Source organism: Piliocolobus tephrosceles, chromosome 17 (genome assembly GCF_002776525.5).
Source record: "Piliocolobus tephrosceles isolate RC106 chromosome 17, ASM277652v3, whole genome shotgun sequence".
Lineage (NCBI taxonomy): Eukaryota > Metazoa > Chordata > Mammalia > Primates > Cercopithecidae > Piliocolobus > Piliocolobus tephrosceles.
Window position 1 is genome coordinate 33,461,672 of NC_045450.1, and position 20,183 is coordinate 33,481,854.

Sequence of the window (20,183 nt, forward strand, 5' to 3'; positions counted from 1 at the left end):
TGAGAGAGCGGGTCTTATAGAAGCTGCTATTATGTAGCTGGGTGACCTTGAACAATTCACCTGCTTCCTCTGGGTTTCATCCACAAATGAAGGGTTTGGGATAGATGGTCTCTAATCCCTGTCTGTTTAAAAAAATTAGCATGCGGAGACTGATTTCTATTATCTGGTTGGTGGAGCGATAGTCTCATTCAACATATTCTTTATCTTCTAATTCTGCACACCCCATTAAGTCTGGTCTTTTCCAGGGGCCCTTAGGTAACTAAACAAGGTGGGATTGACTGGCAAGTAGGGGTGTGCAGTCAGGGCTCTTACAAGTGTGCAAACAACAGAAACTGACTCTTTCAAACTTCAGAAAAGTGACGCACTGGAAGGGTAATGGAGAACTCACAGAACCAGCAGGAAGGCTGGAGAGCAGCGACCAAGGGAGTGACCCTGGAATAGATGCCGGCTGCAGGTGCTTCTACCTGACCCTCAGCTCAGCTCAGAACTGCTGCTATTCATTTATGTGAATTAGAAAAAAAGTGCCCACTTTGCCACCACAAGCTAGATGTATGAGGTTGGTGAGTCAAGTGTGGGCTGCTATCCACACCCAGGCACCCTCAAGCAGTGATAAGGGTAGTCCTGTTCTCCCTCACCACTGCTGGACTGTCATCTCCACTACTGCTGGCTTTGGTAGTGTCCATTGTGCCAGGATTTATGTGTCACCCCCTTTAGATTTAGGGTTCTGCACAAGAGCACTGGTTTGGGTTACTTTGAGCATGCACCAGATGCAAGGAGTGGAGAAGGGGAAATACACATGCCCTTTGGCTACAATAGTGAGATTTTGGCTGCTGCCTCCCTGTGGTTTGGGTTCTACTCAATCGGAGAAATATTTTCATGCTAGGTAGCCTCACAAAAGACAACAGTATAACTGCAAAGTGTGCAAAGTACAGATGCACAGGTTGTTCACTGAACTGTTTTGTTCAGTGAATCACTTACTGTTAGTTCATAGCATAGAGAACATCAAGGAAAGAATGGAAACAGTTTTCATTTTCTCAATTACACAGTATGTTTCTTAGTGAAAAAACGCAAAAATTCATTCAAAAAAATCTTCACCCAATATGTCCCACACAGCACTCTATGACATAAAGAGTAGGACGTTTTAGCTTTAACTTACAGATCTGGAAACAGAGGCCTGGAAAAAGGACAAGAGAAGCCATGGCCCCTCTCCTCAAGCTTTGCCCTGTAGAGCACAGTGTCCTTATAATTCAGAGGTCAGTAAACCCAACCCTTCCCTTTCTTTTCTTTTCTTTTCTTCTTTTCTTTTTCTCTTCCTCTTCTCTTCTCTTCCTTTCTCTTTTATTTTTTCTCTTTTCTTTTTGAGTCAGAGTCTCCCTCTGTCACCCAGGCTAGGGTGCAGTGGCACAATCATGACTCACTGCAGCCTCAGCCTCCTGGGCTCAGGAGATCCTCTCACCTCAGTCTCCTGAGTAGCTGGGACTACAGGTGTGCACCACCATGCCCAGCGATTCTTTAACTTTTTTGTAGAGATAGAGCCTTGCTGTGTTGCCCAGGCTGGTCTTGAACTCCTGGGCTCAAGTGATCCTCTTGCCTTGGCCTCCCAAAGTGCTGGGGTTACAAGTATAAGCCGCCACACCTGGCCTAGCAAACGTTTTCTATAAAAAGACAGATGGTAAATATTTTAGACTGCCACAGCTGTGCAATTCTGCCACCGTGGCACCATTCACATTGTAGTCTAAATGCATGGTGTCCACTGGGGTTCTGTAGGGCACAGCAGTTGCAACTGTGTAGTAATCAAACTCATTCACCTTCTCTTTCTGGCATTTTGTGAATGCTGACTCAGCAGTCCTCAGTCCCTTTTCTCTTCAGAGAACATCACATCAAATTCAGAATTATACCAATATTATCAATACATTGAGCAGGAGCAAAGATTTAATTGTTGGCTCCTTAATGTGACTTAGGTTGAAATAGGCCAACTGTCATTCAAATGTTTTCACAAATACAAAATGACAAGTTGATCATTTGCCTATTTTCAGAGAGTTTGTTTCACTTAGGTGATTTGTCTCTTTTTTCAACCTTTACAAAATTTAGTTTCTTCTGTTCAGAAGAATTTGCTCTGGAAACACCATGGGGATGTCATGAAAGAAGTTAATATTTAAACTTGCAGCAGACATGTTTATATCGAATGCTCAATTTTGAATGCCAAAAGAGATTTTTAGTGATTTTTATTAACAAAAATGCCTTCAACAGTTGGTAAGGGTTTAAAATCAGAATTTTGAAGGAGAGAGTTTTTCCTTCAACTGTCCTACAAAAATCCTGTACTTTGTTCTCTTTGGTTGAGCTTTTTATGTTCATTTTCCTGAGTTTAATAACAGAAAATTATTTTCCACTATTTTTTCTAGAAGCCTATGTTTTGACATAAAACCAAGAAGCATTTCCACTTCTTACATTTTAGTTTCCTCACTTCTCAAAGCAAAAGTAGTTCAATTAAATATCATTGGAGGGCTCCTTCGAGGCAGAGACCTTTGGAAATTGCTCTAACCCTTTAACATTTAGAAAAGCATATTTATAGAAGCAGAATGTCTTTGCAGTATGTGCTTGCTGTTCAGAGAGGGAAAAACTCCCTGCACCTTACTTTGAAGAATGAAGTAATTCTATTTCAAAGCCGGCCATTAGGAGTAATGGAGAGGCTGCCCAGATGGATCCTCAAGTGTCACGGGCCCATCAGACTGGATTCATGTTTAGGTTTTAAATTAACTCCAAGGAGAAGGATCACTTCTGTTTTCACTGGGTTAGGGGAACATCAGGGTGGAGATTTTGTAGGGGTAGATTTTTGAAATCACAAGAGGAAATTTCCTCCATGCTAAGTGGGGGAGCATGTACCCCATCTATCCTCTCATTCTCCTACATATCCATCCTCCCTCTGTTTATCCAGCTCTTCAGTTGTCCCAGAATTTATTCAATAAAGTTTATTGAACACTTACTGTGTATCAGCTCATATATGAGAATGGTGCAGAGAAATATGGAATGCCAGAAAAACAGATTCAGGAACAGCAAGGGATAAAAGGGAGGGAGGGGAAGGAAGTATGGCAGGTTGGGGCTAGGGAGGTGGAGGCAGCAAGAGGAAGTGGGTCCGATGTATTTTTACATCAGTATTTTAAACTTTTTCAGATTCACCCTCCAATTACTCGATGTGGTTTCTCTGCTGTGTAGAATTTCCACGACCAACCGCATAGACACCAGGGCCTGCTTGGGAGTGGAGGTTGGGAGGAGGGTGAGGATTTAAAAAGCACCTATTTGGGCTGGACACGGTACCTCATTTCTGTAATCCCAGCACTTTGGGAAACCGAGGCAGGCGTATCACTTGAGGTCAGGAGTTCGAGGCCAGCCTGGCCAACATGGTGAAACCCTGTCTCTACTAAAAATACAAAAATTAGCCTGGCATGGTGGTGCATGCCTGTAATCTCAGCTACCCAGGAGGCTGAGGCAGGAGAATCGCTTGAACCCAGGAGGTGGAGCTTGCAGTGAGCCAAGATCGCCCCACTGCACTCCAGCCTGGGCGACAGAGTGAAACTCCATCTCAAAAAAAAAAAAAAAAACCCAAAAACCCACGAGAAAGAAAAAAAAAACAAAAAAAAAAAAAAAACCCCAAAAACAACAACAATAAAACCACCTATTTGTTACTAAGCTCATTACCTGGGTGATGAAATAATCTGTACACTAAATCCCTACGAAATGCAATTTACCCATGTAACAAATCTTCGCATGTACCCCTTGAACCCGAAATAAAGGTTGGAAAGAAAATGAAAATATACAGATAAAACAACAATCATAACAACAAAAACCCTAAATACACATTGACACCAGGACTATGCCGGGCCTTGGTAGATAGTGGTGGAAAAAGAAAAAGACATGTTCTCTGGCCTTACGGAGTTCACAGCCTGGTAAGGAACAAATACAAGCAAATCAACATCTATTTATAATTATGATACAGGCCACAGAGGAAAAGTATGAAAGTGCAGTGATGATTTACTGTATAGTCATTGCAAGCCAGGCACTGTTCTAGGTTCTTAAATGTGTCATATCTCATTTATTCCTCAAAACAAACCTATTTTTATTTCATTTTTACAGATGAGGTTACTGAAAACAAAACTGAGCATGGGGAGACTTTTTGTGATCAGAGAAGGCATCCTGAGGAACACACACATGAATAGGGGTTAGCTAGGCGAAGACAGGGGAGGAATGTTCCAGGCAGAGGTAATGAACAGCTCGTGTGAAGGTCCTGGGGCAGGAAAGAGCCATGGAGAAAGTCAAAGTCAGCCAGCGAGGAGCCTGGAAAGGAATGGATGATGAGATCAGGATAGGGTGGGCGATGGAGGACGTTGTAGGCTGCGCAGGGAAGAGGTAGGTGGTCATTGTAAGAAGAATGGGGTGGCACTGAGGAGGTTTAGCAGGGATAGTGTGAAGCATAGCTCCAAGCGGAAGCCCTGAAATAGAAATATCACAGTTCTTGGCTGTCTGTCCACTTGTGGCTGACAAGCTCTCTCTGCAGTGTGTAAGCCTGCTGCAGGATGACACCTCCAACAATTCATATGTTTTGCAGATTATAGTTTCATCATTATTTAAAAATACTCAATGTGAAAAGGTTGGATTGCATTCAAAAAGCATTTGCATTATTACAAGAAATTTCCACATGCCAAAGAGCTATTAGATCCTTTAAGTATGGAATTGTTTTTAAAATATTAAAAATATTTCATTGTTACCTGTGCATACAAGTTTTCCCATGGATGGTGACCACTGGGAATTTGGAGAGATCGTCATTAACAAGTCTTTATCAGAAATTGTGTGGTCATTTCAAGCATAAAATATAATGCAAAAAAGTTATATTCACCAAAGCAAGCCCAAGCTTCTTAATTAAAAAATTAAAAATATTTTAAACGCAGAGCTTATAAATTTTTTGCTTCCCCCAGGCCCTCCTGCCCAGTGGGGCCTCAATAGGAAAACACATCACTGTGGGAGCCGGTGTCCTTGCAGCTCCCAGAATAACCACACCTCCTACCACACAGCCCTCTCCAGGTTCCCAAAGCAGGCAGTCTGTTCTTGTTCCTAACGGTAGGGGTCATCATTTCCCTTTTGTAATTTTTTGGAGACAGAAGCCAGTGCCTTCTATATTTTCATAGAAGGCTTAACTATATTTTTCCTTTTTTTTTGTTTATGGCATTAATCCTGAGGTTAGGGTCAGCCTGTGGTGAGCAATAATACATTTACCCTTTGACTTCATGCACTAAGATGTAATTGATCATTTGTGGTCTCATTTCCAGGAGCTGGGAGCCTCAGTTCAGTTTAAGATAAATGGAGACAGGAGATCCCTTGTTTTAGTGATGTCTTGAAAAGAGCAAAGCACAGATATGACTGACTTATTTTATGGACTCCACTATCCCTCTCATCTTTATTTAAAGCAAAACTTTTTTTTTCTTTCACTAAGTGATTTGTTATTTAACATTTTATAGCCAGAGTCAGATCCTGGTGAGGGTAATTACCCTTAGAATGCACATTAGTGTCTAGTTGGTAAATAAACTTGAGGCATTTCTGCATTAGGCATAAAATAAAGATGAAAATGTTGACTTCTAAACAAAACTGTAGCATAGAATTCTACATGGTGTGTGCTGTGTTGCTCCTTTGATTATAATTTTGTTGCTGCTTCCATTACAAAACAATTATCCAATGCATTTTAACTCGAACATAAAGAGCCATTTCTGGTGAAATGACAGTAACTGAAACTATTTGTTGAAAGCCTACTCAATCGACAAATAACATCATCTCTTCTGTAATCTTAATCTTCACAATGTTCCTGAAAAGTAAGTATCACTGGATTTGATAGACAAAGAAACTGAACCAAAAAAAAAAAAAAGGAAGGTAAGATGACAAAACTAATAAGGGGGCAGAACTAAAATTCAAACCCAGGTCTCAGACACTCAAAAGGCCCCTGCTCTTGCCATGATACCACTTTGGGCTCTGAATGCTTTCATGAATGCTTTGCCTTTCCCTTTTATTTTTTTCCCCTTTCCCTCTTTTTCATTTTCCTTTTTGGTTTGGTTTTCTTGTTTGTCAGTTTGAGGCTCTAGACATAAGATCTTTTCAATTCACACAAATAATGTGTGTCTGGACTTTAATTTGGCCTGAGACTTAAGGAACATCCCTAGAGTAGTCTAGTTAGTATCTTGCTCCTCCTAAGAGAGAAACAGTATGTGCTCAGTATATTTTTAATCTTCTCAATGGATGCAGCAGCCAATTGAATTCTTCAGGGATTTAGTTTCTTCTGCCCATGGGGCATTCTCCCTTTATCTTTGAGCAACAAAACTGGTTGTTGAAAGAGAACCTTGGTCCAGCAGGGCCTGGGGTAAGGAAGGAGCCCCAGATAAAGAAGTTTATCCCCTGAATGACTGGTCATCAGGCCACTGGGGAGTTCCCAGTTAATGCCCTTGATTGGACCACCCTGACTCTCAGGAGGTGTAATGACTGCATGGGGCTTTCTGCAGGGTTGTCTCATCCAGGGATCCCAGGATGATTCTGGTCTGTGGCCAAGCAGATGCCATCTTCATAAATTCTTGCTTTTTTGCATAGTGGGGAGAATGGGGCAGAAGACTCCCCATTTTTCCATAGTGGAAGAATAGTGGGGCAGAGGGTACTCCATTCTCCCATCTCAGAGAGCAGCCTGCCTAGCTGTCCTCCCTCTGAGGCCAACTTCAGGTTCAGACATTGAGGCTCTGCATCCAACTGTGTCCTTGGGGGAACACAAGATGCCAACTCTTCTTTCCTCCTGCCCCTTGCCACTAGTGTCACAGGAGTGTCTCCATTTTTAATGAAACTCTAGGATATAAGAGTTCACAATCTTATATAATATTATTTGATTATTTAAATTTGTTAAATATTTGTCTTTCTTTGCAGCTAATTTATATAGTGCATGCTATAAGGAAGTGTGCAAAGTGCCTTCCTGTACTCCATGAAATAGGCTTTAAGCAAGGAGTAAACTGAGGCTCACAGATGTTAGAGGATTTATCTAGGTCACACAGCTGGGTCCTCCATACAATAGGCTGGAACAGCCTAGAGAAGAGAATTTTCAGGAGAAAGATAATCTGATTAAAGTTCATATAACTGCTAAGGAAATGGAGGGAGTGAGCATGATCCTGTTAAGTGATGCTTGGAAGATCTTTTCATATATATATATAGAAACCGAGTCTCACCCTTGTCGCCCAGACTGGAGTGCAGTGGCACAATCTTGGCTCACTCCAACCTCTATCTCCCAGGTTCAAATGATTTTCCTGCCTCATCCTCCCAAGTAGCTGGGATTACAGGCACATGCCACTGCCTGGCTATTTTTTTTTGTGTGTGTGTGTGTGTTTTGTAGAGATCAGATTTCACCATGTTGCCCAGGCTGGTCTTGAACTTCTGACCTCAGGTGATCCACCCTCCTTGGCCTCCCAACATGCTGGGATTGCAGGTGTGAACCACCACACCTGCCCCTTTTCTCATCTTTTTATAGGAACTTGGCCTTCAGGTCCCAGCTTCAGTATCCTAAGCCTTCCTTCACACCCTTCCAGATGGAGCTAATCACTGCTCCTCGGTTTTCCATGACACTGGATTCTTAAGGATCATTCTTAGAGCGTCCAACTCACTACCGTGTTATTGTCCTCTGTGTTAGTCAGGGTTCTTCAGAGAAACAGAAACAACAAGATGTGCGTATACAGAAAGGTGTACTTAAAGGAATTGACTCAAGTGACTGTGGAAACTTGGTTAGCTTAAAATCTGATGGGTAGGCTGGAGACCCAAGGAAGAGTTTCAGTTTGAGTCCAAAGGCTGTCTGCTGGCAGAATTCCTTCTTATGAAGCGGAAGTCAGTCTTTGTTCTATTTAGGGCTTCAACAGAGTGGATGAAGCCCACCCACATGGCAGTCTGCTTCACTCAGAGTCCCCTGATTTAAATGTTAATCTTATCCCAAACACCATCACAGGAATATCCAGAATAATGCTTCACCAAATATCTGGGCGCTGTGGTTCAGGCAAGTTGCCATATAAAATTAACCATCACATCCCCATTCCAGGGTCTGTCTTAACTGCTAGACTGTGGGGTCCTCTGGAGCAGGGACTGTCTTTTATCTTTCTTTCCAGCACTCAGAAATGAACATACAGCAGGTACTCAATACATTCATTTTGATTTGAAACAAACAAACAAAATAAACAAACACCCCAAATTGCTTTCAAAAATAGTATTCCTTTTATTGCTACTGCAATTCTCTGGGGTAGGCATACGCATTCCCCAACTCTTTAATAAGAGGAAACAGAGGTTTAAGCAAATGTGCCCATGATCACAAACCAGATAAGTGGCAGAGTTCTAGGCTCTGTGCTTTTTGCACTATATAGCACAATGTCCTTTGATTTGATAAAAATGTCAGAGGAGGTGGTCTGGGGTCTGGGGTATTCTGAATCAATATCTTACAGAAACTGTTATTCAAAATCTAGCCCAACTGTGCTCAGCAACAATGAGAATTTTATTAAGACCTATCATTTACCTATCAAAATCAATCAGCTATTTTCTGAACAGCTGCTAAATGCCTGTCCTTGACTGAAGACAGGTGATTGATGTATTTCTTTATCCATCTATTCCTCCATTTCTCGATTCCTCCATCTTCTCCTCCCTCTGTCTCTCCAGCCAATACTTACTGAACATCTACTATGCACCAGGCCCCAGGGGAGGTGCTAGGGCCACAGTGATGGCTAAGACCTAGTCCTGTTCTCAAGATGCTCATAGTCAGGGTGGTGGTGGGGGGAAGCAGTGTGTCATCCACTAGTGAGAAGGGATCAACTGCAGCACCCATCTCTAAAGGCAGGGAAGGCAGTGAGCATCATCACGCCTGTGATCCCAGCAGGGACTTGGGATACAGTAGGAATGCCTGTGGGCAAAGTGAGAATGACCTCTGGGATTCTCAGGCATGTCACAGGCAGGAGAAAGAGAATGAAGGATGATGTGCTTTCTTTTGTCCTTCATTTGAGTCTGAGAAAGGCCACATATCTTTGCCAAAGGCAGCATTGCCCTCTGACAGCCTGATCTTTTTAGCATTTTTATCGTCACATGATCATCATGATCATCATCGTCATCAATTATTATATGAATATTTATCACCAGATATTCAGAATCATCCGGTTGTAGCAGGATATTTGGAGCTTCCCTTTCTTTCCATTTTTCTTCCCCTCTCAGCTCCTAACCCCAAAGCCACATGGAGACAGTTGCCTAATTACTCTCAATTGAGTTCTCTTTTCAATCTTTCTTTTTCATGGGCAACCCCACCTGCAAAGCCTGCTGGGTGGAAGGTAGCTTTCATCCACATCAGCCTTACAAGAACCTCTGAATCTTCTCACACACTGTTCTATGTGCTTGGCACACTCTTCTTTTTACATGGCTCTTCCTCATCCTTTTATGTCCTAATTCAGATGTCACCTCTTTGGAAAGACTATTCCTCTACCCTTCCCAATCGGCAATAGCTCCTTTCCCATTTGCTTCTCACTGACTCTTATTGTCTGGTTTATTTAATTGTAGAAGGCCTCCCCCACTAGAATATAAGCTCTATGAGGGCAGTGACCTTGTCTGTCTTCTTCAATGTGCTAAGAACAGTGCCTTGCATGTATGGAGTATTCCATTCAATAGTTATTGAATGATTGCAAGAATGATTGAAGCCACATATCCTGTCTCTGCATGGCACAGCACCTCTGACCCCCTGTCCCTGCTAGAACAGTCTTATGACAAGTGACTCATTACTTCCCACTCCTCATTCAGGTGGTTCTGATTCAGGACCCTTCATGGACGGCAGAACTTTGAGTAGAGCTTTCCCAGCCATGCTGAGCCATCCATCCTGAACTCTTTGGCACCTTCCTATGGGTTGGGTGGTGATGTACCCTTGCTGTCTCCTGCGCACATTCCCAACTAGACTGTGAGCTTCTCAAGGCCTTGACATGCTATTTCATATCTCTGAGAGCACTAGGTGTTCAGAAAATACCCGTGGGTGATCCAATTGTGGTTGTTTTAAAACCTGTAACTGTCCAGATTTGGACAGAGTCAAGCAGCTCCCTGATCATTCCCTATCTACAAGTGACAAACTCCTAATAGTATAGATCAAATAGGAATTTGATCTTCGGAGTCAGTCAGTTTGGATATAAGTTCCAGCTCTGCTACTGTGACTTCAGAGCAAGTCACTTAACCTATCTGAGACTCAATTTCCTCATCTGTAAAATGGGCATAATAATAGTACCCATTTTCAAGAGCTCATAAATGGAGGATGGTGTCCTGGACATGTCTGGAGAGCCAGAGGGGTGGGGAAGAATTTCTTTCAAGCTGTTGCTGCATTACAAACGCTTATTGAATATGGTGGACTCTTAGGAGCAGGAAGAATCTTGCTGCTGGTGGGTGGCAGAGAATGGTAACAGGGATAGGAACAATATGAATATGATAAAAATCGCAGTAAGGACTGTAGAGGGTTGCTCTGCCTCACAGGGTCATACAGATTTGGGAGTCTCAATCACAGTCTTGGAACTCCAGGCAAAGGGTAGACTGTGCTAAGCTGCCTGCTCTGTTTAAGAGAGCTGACCTCTATAATAATCTTAGAAACATTTCCACCAAGAATAATTAAAATAAAAACACATATGTAGACTCATAGTCACATAAATTGGCATGTAAACAGTGAAACTTCTAAATCTACCAGATCATGAAATCTTTGAGGGGCAAGATTGATGAAGGTTCATCATGGGATCGCTGTTGCCTGCAAGGCACCAGACACAGCGTAAGCACTTAGGAGATGTGCTTGGTTGAATAAATGAATCTGGAGGCTGGGGGTGGTGACTCACACCTCTAATACCAACACTTTGGGAGACCAAGGCAGGAGGATTGCTTGAGGCCAGTCTGGGCAACATAGCGAGACCCAATCTCTATAAAATAAAAAAAATTAGCCGAGCATGGTGGCATGTGCCTATAGTCCTAACTACTTGGGAGACTGAGGCAGAAGGATTGCTTGAGTCCAGGAGTTCAAGGCTGCAGTGAGCTACGATTGTGCCACTGCACACCAGCCTGGGAGACAGTGAAAACTTGTCTGTGAACAAAATAAAATAAATAATATAAAACAAACGTGGAACTTGATATTTGAGAAGTATGTAATTCTTATGTTCCTATCCTCTCATATTTGAGAAGTATGTACTTCCTGTGTAATTCCTATGGTAGCAGTTATTCATGGTGGGAGGATTCAACTTTGTGGAAGGATTGTCTGAGGCATGGGCCAGGTAGGAGATGGGCTGGGTATCAGAACAGGGTGCATAGCTAGAAGTGTGCTTTTACTCATACACAGAGGCTAGGGGGAAGCAAGGTGGTTGGGAGAAGCTGCTTTAGAAATCTGGAATTGGGAAAGACCTGCAGAAATCAGTGGTACCAGCTCTTCCTCCTAGCACATGGAAATCTGACACTGCTTATTTATTTATTTATTTATTTATTTATTTTTTGACAGAGTCTTGCTCTGTTGCCAGGCTGGAGTGCAGTGGTGCGATCTTGGCTCACTGAACCTCTGTCTCCCTGGTTCAAGTGATTCTCCTGCCTCAGCCTCCTGAGTAGCTGGGACTACAGGCACATGTCAGCACTCCCAGCTAATTTTTTATTTTTAGTAGAGATGGGGTTTCACCATGTTGGCCAGGATGGGGTCTCGATCTCTTGACCTTGTGATCTGCCTCCCAAAGTGCTGGGATTACAGGCTTGAGCCACTGTGCCTGGTCATTTTTTTAAAAAAATTTTTATTTTTATTATGGATATATATTAGTAGTATATATTTAAGGGGGTATGTGTGATTCTTGAGACAAACATACAATGTATAATAAATCATAACAATTGGGATATTCATCATCTCAAGCATTTATTTTTTTGTGTTAGGAACATCCCAATTCCACTCTTTTAGTTATTTTGAAATTTACAGTAAGTTATTGTTTACTATAGCCACCCTATTGTGCTACAGAACACTGTTCTAACTGTATTTTTGTTTAAGAGGACACTATAAAATGGAAAGATATCCTATGTTCATGGATTGAAGAATCAGTATTGTTAAAATGTCCATACTACCTAAAGTGATCTATAGATTTCCCAGTTCTTTTCAAAAGTCTCCAAGGATGGGGACCATCATCTTTTCACTGGTGACCCTTTATGTCTGACCACTGTCTCTCTTGATGTATTGGAAGCAAACATCTCATTTTTGGGCCCCTAGGAAAATGTAAAGGAGAGCTCAGCATCCTCAAATGCTTTGTTGATCTCATTTACTGCAATGTCTTTAAAGCGTTTTAACCAGAGCTGACTAAGACACCAATGTAGGCCTTACAGATGAAGAAGGTTCAACAGGACAGGCAAATCACAGTATTCTGAAAGCTCCATCACCAACTATTAATGTTCTGACCCAGCTGGGGTTGTCAGCTCTAGGTGGCCAGGATGAAATAACCAAATGTTCCAAGGGTGAGTGGAATGTGGCCATGAGGTGCTCAACACAGCCAGCCACACTGAGTTTGGAAGGTGAGCTTTTATTTTGACATTTGGGAGGCCACAAGGTAGCTAGGGATTAGGAAAAAGGCTCCAGCACTGGGTATGCAGTATGAATAGTAAGGTCCTCTGGGAAAACTAGGTGAGTGACTGGATTAAACTCAGAATAGTGATTAAAGGAGGGCTCTAATACAAATAGCAATAATTGCAAACAGTCATTAAGTTTTAATGACAAAAATAGCTTTTTGAAAAAAGCACTTGTAATATGCAAGGTATTCTGCTAAGCCCTTTATACATATTGTGTCAGTCAATATTCTCACCAAACTATGAGTTGAACATGATTATTATGCCTATTTTAGAGATAAAGAAACTGATTTATATGGCAGTTTAATAACTTGCCAGACCCTGTGTTAAACACTTACTACCAGTGGTTATTAAGTCTCAGTGATTTTGTCTTCCAGGGGAGATTTGACAACATCTGCAGACATTTTTGGTTCTCACATGGTGTGTGGGGGTGTTCTATTGGCATCTAATAGGTGGAGGCCCAGAATTCTGCTAAATATTCTACAGTGGATAGGACAGTCTGCTACCTGTGACCCCAACAAAAAAATCAGCTCAAAATGTCAATAATGCCCAGTTCGAGAAACCTTGCTTTATACAAGCTGTCTAATTTAATTCATTTCTAAAAATTAATTTTAATTTTAAGTTTCTGGGTATATGTGCAGGATGTGCAGGTTTGTTACATAGGTAAACGTGTGTCATGGTGGTTTGCTGCACCTATCCACCCATCACCTAGGTATTAAGCCCAGCATGCATTAGCAATTTTTCCTAATGTTCTTCCTCCCCTCACTTCATCCCCCAACAAGCCCCAGTGTATGTTATTCCCCTCCCTGTGACCATGTGTTCTCATTGTTCAGTTCCCACTTATAAATGAGAACATGTGGTGTTTGGTTTTTTGTTCCTGCATTAGTTTGCTGAGGATGATGGTTTCCAGCTTCATCTGTGTCACTGCAAAGTACATGATCTCCTTCCTTTTTATGGCTGCATAGTATTTCATGGTGTATATGTACCACATTTTCTTTATCCAGTCTATAATTGGTGGGCATTTGGGTTGATTCCATGTCTTTGCTATTGTGAATAGTGCTGCAATGAATATATGTGTGCATGTATCTTTGTAATAGGATGATTTACATTCATTTGGGTATATACGCAGTAATGGGATAGTTGGGTCAAATATATATAATTTAATTCTTAGAACAACCTTGATGAGTACATTGAGATTCACAGGGGTGAAGTCACCTACCCAAGGCCACACAGTTAGTGGCAGGGCTGTGATTTGAAGCTATGTACATCTAATTCCCAAGCCAGTGTTTAGTTTCCATGAGAAAACCATGGGAAATTGGATGCTAAAGCACTGTTATGAAGATGTGGACATTACCAGGGGTAAGCCACAATTTGGGGCATATCATGGGAGAGCAATGGTGAGCTTGGGGAATTGTGTTTTTGCTTGACATCAAGTGGAGGGCATGTCAGCACTAAGCATGTTCTGATGGGAGAAGGACATCACATAATGAACTTGGAATGAATATTGGCTATACATTTTTTTCAATCATTGATTCAGCATTTTTTGGGCACCAACTCTGTGCTTGGTGCTGTGATATAATGGGCAAAGGAGCCAGGCCAACTTCCTGCCCCTATGGAACATGTATTCAAGTGGGAGAGATGGACAATATGTCAACCAACAAATACAGAATAAATATATAACATGATTATCACCTTGAAGAAAATGAGTAGGGTGTTGTAATATGGGTAATGGGTTGGTGGATATTTTATATAGGGAGTCAGGAAGGTCTTCCTGAGGTGGGACCATGTAAACCATATGAAGGCTGGGAGGAAGCTGGGAAAAACGATGTCAGGCAGCAGGAACAACAAGGACAGAGATTTGTGGTAGGAATAGACCCAATGTGTTCTAGCAACAGACAGAAGGATAATATACAGGGCTATTCAAAGTACCAGTCTATGAGAAGGTAAGGAGCTTGCACCAGAGTGTACATTAATGCACAGCTTCCTTCATTGAGAAAGTCTAATGTCCTAGTCCATTTGTATTGCTATAAAAGCATGTTTACTTGCCCCATAGTTATTCAGGCTGTACAAGAAGCCTGGCACCAACATCTACTTCTGGTGAGGGCTTCAGGCTGCTTCCAATCATGGTAGAAGGGGAAGGGGAGGAGCTGGTGTGTGCAGGCATCATACGGTGAGGGCGGAGGTAAGGTGGGTGGAGGGAGGTGCCAATTTCTTTTAAACAACCAGCTCTTGAGGGAGCTCTCATGGAAACTAGAGCAGCACAAAGTCGTTCATGAGGGATCTGCCCCCATGACCCAAACACCTCCCATTAGGCCCCACCTCCAACACTGGGGATCATATTTCAACATTAGATTTGTACGGGTCAAACAACCCATATTCAAACTTATAGCACCTGACTATGAGAAAATGTCAGTGGAACTAAGCAGTGTGCTTAGTGATGTAGTTAATTGACATTCTTGCCCAAGTGCCTCATCTCATCATAGACTGGTTAATTTTGTGCATGGTAGGTGGTCCAGGGCCACCCACTGAGTAATACTGAAGGGGCAGGGGCTGTTGGTATTCTACTCATAACTCCCCAGCCTATATGGGTAGTCAGGGTTTACTGTGTCTTTCTGAGTGTTCTTCAGCCCCAGGTGAGTGCTCTGCCAGAGCTCTGGGAAGCTGTGTCCCCAAAATGACCCTCAACGATGTGGGCTGGGACAGGGTGGATAAACTCCCCAGCTTCCCCACCTTGTGCTGGCACAGCTCTCAGGCAGGTTCACATAGAGGCTCCCCAGCAGAACTGAGCCCCAGTTGTCTGAAGAGGTAACCCACTTATTAATGCGCCCTGCCCCAACTTTCCTCTGTTCTCTGTTGCACTTTTCCCACTCCCTCATGATGCTTTCTGGGATCACCTCCCAAATTATCTAGTTGAAACCCAATCCTTGTCTCCAGGTTTGCTTCTGGGCGAACCACACTAGAGAATATGACTGGAATGTAACAAACAGAGGGCACCTGGTGTTGTGGATGTCAGAGACCTGCGCCGGGCCAGGTCATGCAGACCATACAGACTCTGAGAAGAAACTTGGACTCGATTCGAAGTGTGTGGGAGCCACTGAAGGGTTTTAAGCAGGATGCAGGGGCGGGGGATACTACATGATCCAATTTATAATTTAAAACACTTCTCTGGTTGCAATTTGTAGAATAGGTTGAACAGGAGCAAAAGTAGAAGCAGGCAATAAGTTGGGAAGTTTTTTGAAGCAGACCAGGGCAGGGCTGATGGAAGCTAGGGATGGAGAGATGGAGGTGCCTGCAGAGATCTGAGATATATTTTGGGGGACAAACCAATAGGACTTGCTGGTAGATGGATGGTTGGGGACAGTGAGAGGGAGGGGTCAAAGATGATGCCTTGATTTCTGGACCTCTGGTGGGGATTAAAGGAGCCAGGAGGTATTCTGCCATGAAAGGTATTCACAAAGTGGATAATTAGGGAGAGTGTCTCTGCTTTCATAGCCCCCAAATTTAACTAAGCCACACTGGCTTATTTATGCAGTGAGTAAGTATGAACTGTATATATCTGAGTAGAATCTCTGAGACAATCTCTGTAAAATCACCACCACAGCCACAAAGAGAAGCTGTTCCCTTTACTTTACCAAGCACAGGGGCATTAACCTTAACAAGCTAAAAAATGAAGTGTAAGACCAGCCCAGTGACCATGACAGCTGCTGACAAGCTCACACAAAGGGGATGCCCTCAAAGCTGAAGACATAAGGTAGAGACCTGGGACCAAGGCCCTGAGCTGCAATAGCCAGGAGCTTCTAAACCACCATCCTCAAACCATAGGAGGAAAGTGTACATTTCCCAAGATGTGGCTGCAAAGGGAGAAAGTGAAGAAGAGACCCTGGGCCATGTTTTATTCAGAGTGTGACTTGTTCTGGACAGGGTGTCTGGAAAAACACACAAACCAATAATACTCATGTCTTAACAAACAGACCAAGACCACTTAAACACACCAAATGATGGTTTCTGTAGGCAGCAATCTCCTTGGATGACTTAGAGTTACAGGTTTTCACAGAGAGCTGTCCAAAGTTAGCATGGGCTGCCTTAAATTGCAGTGAGCATCTCACCACTGGATGGGATGAATACTTGGTAGCATTGCAAGAGGGGATATTGATGGGAATGGACTGATTCCAGTACTGAAATTCAGCTGTTTCAGCACTTCCAGTTGGTGATACAGGGCAAGCAGCTTCCATACAAGCTATGGCATTTGGGTTTAACCACGATTCTGATATCTGGATTTATTTATTTAGAGGAGTTTTGCTCTTGTTGCCCAGGCTGGAGTGCAGTGGCGTGATCTCTACTCGCTGCAAACTCTGCCTCCCTGGTTCAAGTGATTCTCCTGCCTCAGCCTTCCGAGTAGCTGAGATTACAGGTGCCTGCCACCATACCTGAGTAATTTTTTTTTTGTAGTTTTAGCTGAGACAGGGTTTCACCATGTTGGCTAGGCTGGTCTCGAATTCCTGACTTCAGGTGATCCACCTGCTTTGGCCTCCCAAAGCTCTGGGATTACAAGCCTCAGCCACTGCGCCCAGCCTGATATCTGAATTTATATTTGGCTTTGTTTACCACTCTTTCTCTCTCTGTTTATTCTCACCAAAAACAAATTCTGTTTTAATCAAAAAGCCTGACCGCCAATGAGCACTGTCTAAAGCAGTGCATAGAGGGTGAGCATATGCTTTAGACTTAGATCAATAGGGTTCAAATCTCGGCTCTGCCCCTTACTAGCTGTGTGGTCTTGGGCAAATTAGGTAGGTACTGTGTACTTGAGCTTCTAATCGTAAGTGGGGTAATACCTGATAGGACTGCATGAAGACTAACTGTATCAATGCAGGAAAAGCATCAGGGCAGCACCTGGTTCTTTGTCAAGTCTCCATAAGTGCTGGTGATTGTGAGGTTTTTGTCTGGGGTCTGAAAGTGCATCTTGAGGAATGGTCCAATACAGCCTGAGCCAGGGCAGTGTCTCCACGTTGAAGGGCCTGCATCCTTAGCCGAGGGAGAAGTCTCATCAGATGAACTGGTAGATGGTGACTTTGATTGCCTGTGGCCCCACAGCTCAGTGACTACACAGTAATTGCCACCAATACCATGCTGGCCTACCTGCCCAGACACTTAAGGAACCTTGGGAAAGGGTAGAGAGGGCTTTGAAAGGTACTTTGTTTTTAAATTTTAAAAGTATTTTTAGCTTTTATTTTAGAATCAGATGGTACATGTGCAGGTTTGTTACATGGCATATTACATGATGCTGAGGTTTGGGGTATGACTGATCCCATTATCCAGGTACTGAGCATAGTACCTAGCAGTTAGATTTTCAACACTTGCTCTCCTCCCTCTTCCCCCATCTGATGGTCCCAATGTGTCTATTGTTCCCAATTTTAAGTCCATGTGTGCTCAGTATTTAGCTTCCCCTTATAAGTGAGAATATGTGGTATTCCTGCATTAATTTGCTTAAGATAATGGCCTCCAACTGCATCCATTTTGCTGCAAAGGACATGATTTTGTTCTTTTTTATGGCTACATAGTATTCCATGGTGTATATGTACTACATTTTCTTTATCCATTCTACTGTTGATGGGCACCTAGGTTGAGTCCATGTCTTTGCTATTGTGAATAGTGCTGTGATGAACATAGGAAAGCATGTGTCTTTCTTGTAGAATGATCTATTTTCCTTTAGGTATATACCCAGTAATGGGGTTGCTGGATTGAATGGTAGCTCTGTTTTAAGTTCTTTGGGAAATCTTCAAACTGCTTTCCACAGTGGCTGAACTAATTTACATTCCCACCAACAGTGTATTAGTGTTCCTTTTTCTTTACAACCTCACCAGCATCTGTTATTTATTGACCTTTTTAATGATAGCCATTCTGATTGGTGTAAGATGGTATCTCACTGCAGTTTGGATTTGCATTTCTGTGATGATTAGTGATCATGAGCACTTTTTCATATGTTTATTGGCTACTTGTATGTCTTTATTCGAGCAGTGTCTGTTGATGTCTTTTGCCCACTTTTTAACGGTATTGTTTTTTACTTGTTAAGTTCCTTATAAATTCTGGATATTAGACCTTTGTTGAATGCAGTTTGTGAATATTTTCTCCCATTCTGCAGGTTGTCTTTTACTCTATTGATAGTTTCTTCCACTGTGAAGAAGCTCTTTAGTTTAATTAGGTCCCACTTGTTAATTTCTGTTTTTGTTGCAATTGCTTTTGAGGACTTAGTCATAAATTCTTTTCCAAGGCAGATGCTCAGAATGGTGTTTCCTAGGCTTTCTTCCAGGATTATTATAGTTTGAGATCTTACATTTAAATGTTTAAACCACCTTGAGTTAATTTTTGTATATGGTGAACGGTAGGGGTCCAGTTTCATTCTTCTGCATATAACTAGCCAGCTATCTCAGCACTATTTATTGAGTAGAGAGTCCTTTCGCCATTGATTATTTTGTCACCTTTGCCAAAGATCAAATGGCTATAGATGTGTGGCTTTATTTCTGAGTTCTCTATTCTGTTCTATTGGTTAATATGCCTGTTTTTGTACCAGTACCATGCTGTTTTGGTTACTGTAGCCTTATGGTATACTTTGAAGTTGAGTTACATGATGTCTCTGGATTTACTTAGGATTTTGCTTTCACTATTCAGGCTGTTTTTTGGTTCCATATGAATTTTAGAATTGTTGTTTCCAGTTCTCTGAAAAATGACATTGGTAGTTTGATAGGAATAGTATTGAACCTGTAGATTGTTTAGGGCAGTGTGCACATTTTAGTGATATTGATTCTTCCAATCCATGAGCATGGAATGTTTTTCCATTTGTTTGTGTCATCTCTGATTTCTTTTAGCAGTGTTTTTAGTTCTCCTCAGAGAGATCTTCCGCCTCCTTGATTAGCTATAGTCTTAGGTAGTTTTTTAGTGTGTGTGTCTATTGTAAATGGGATTGTGCTCTTTATTTGACTCCCAACTTGAATGTTATTGGTGTATAGAAATGCTACTAATATTTGTACATTGATTTTGTATCCCAAAACTTTACTGAAGTCTTTTATCAGTTCCAGAAATTTTCTGCAGAGTCTTTAGGGTTTTCTGGGTATAGAATCATATAGTCAGTGAAGAGAGAAGTTTGATTTCTTTTCCGATTTGAATGCCTTTTGTTTCTTTCTTTTGCCTTATTGGTTTGGCTAGAATTCCTAAAAGGTACTTTAAATATTGCTCTCTATCACTTTACAAGTAACATTTCTATTTTTTTCTGGTTGTTACAAAAGGAATCTCTTTCTTTCTTTCTCTCTCTCTCTCTCTCTCTCTTTCTTTCTTTCTTCTTTTTCTTTCTTTCTCTTTCTTTCCCTCCCTCCTTCCCTCCCTCCCTCCCTCTTTCTTTTTCTTTCTCTCTTTCTCTTTCTTTCCCTCCCTCCTTCCCTCCCTCCCTCTTTCTTTCTTTATTCTTTCTCTCTCTTTCTCTTTCTTTCTTTCTTTCTTTCTTTCTTTCTTTCTTTCTTTCTTTCTTTCTTTCTTTCTCTCTCTCTCTCCCC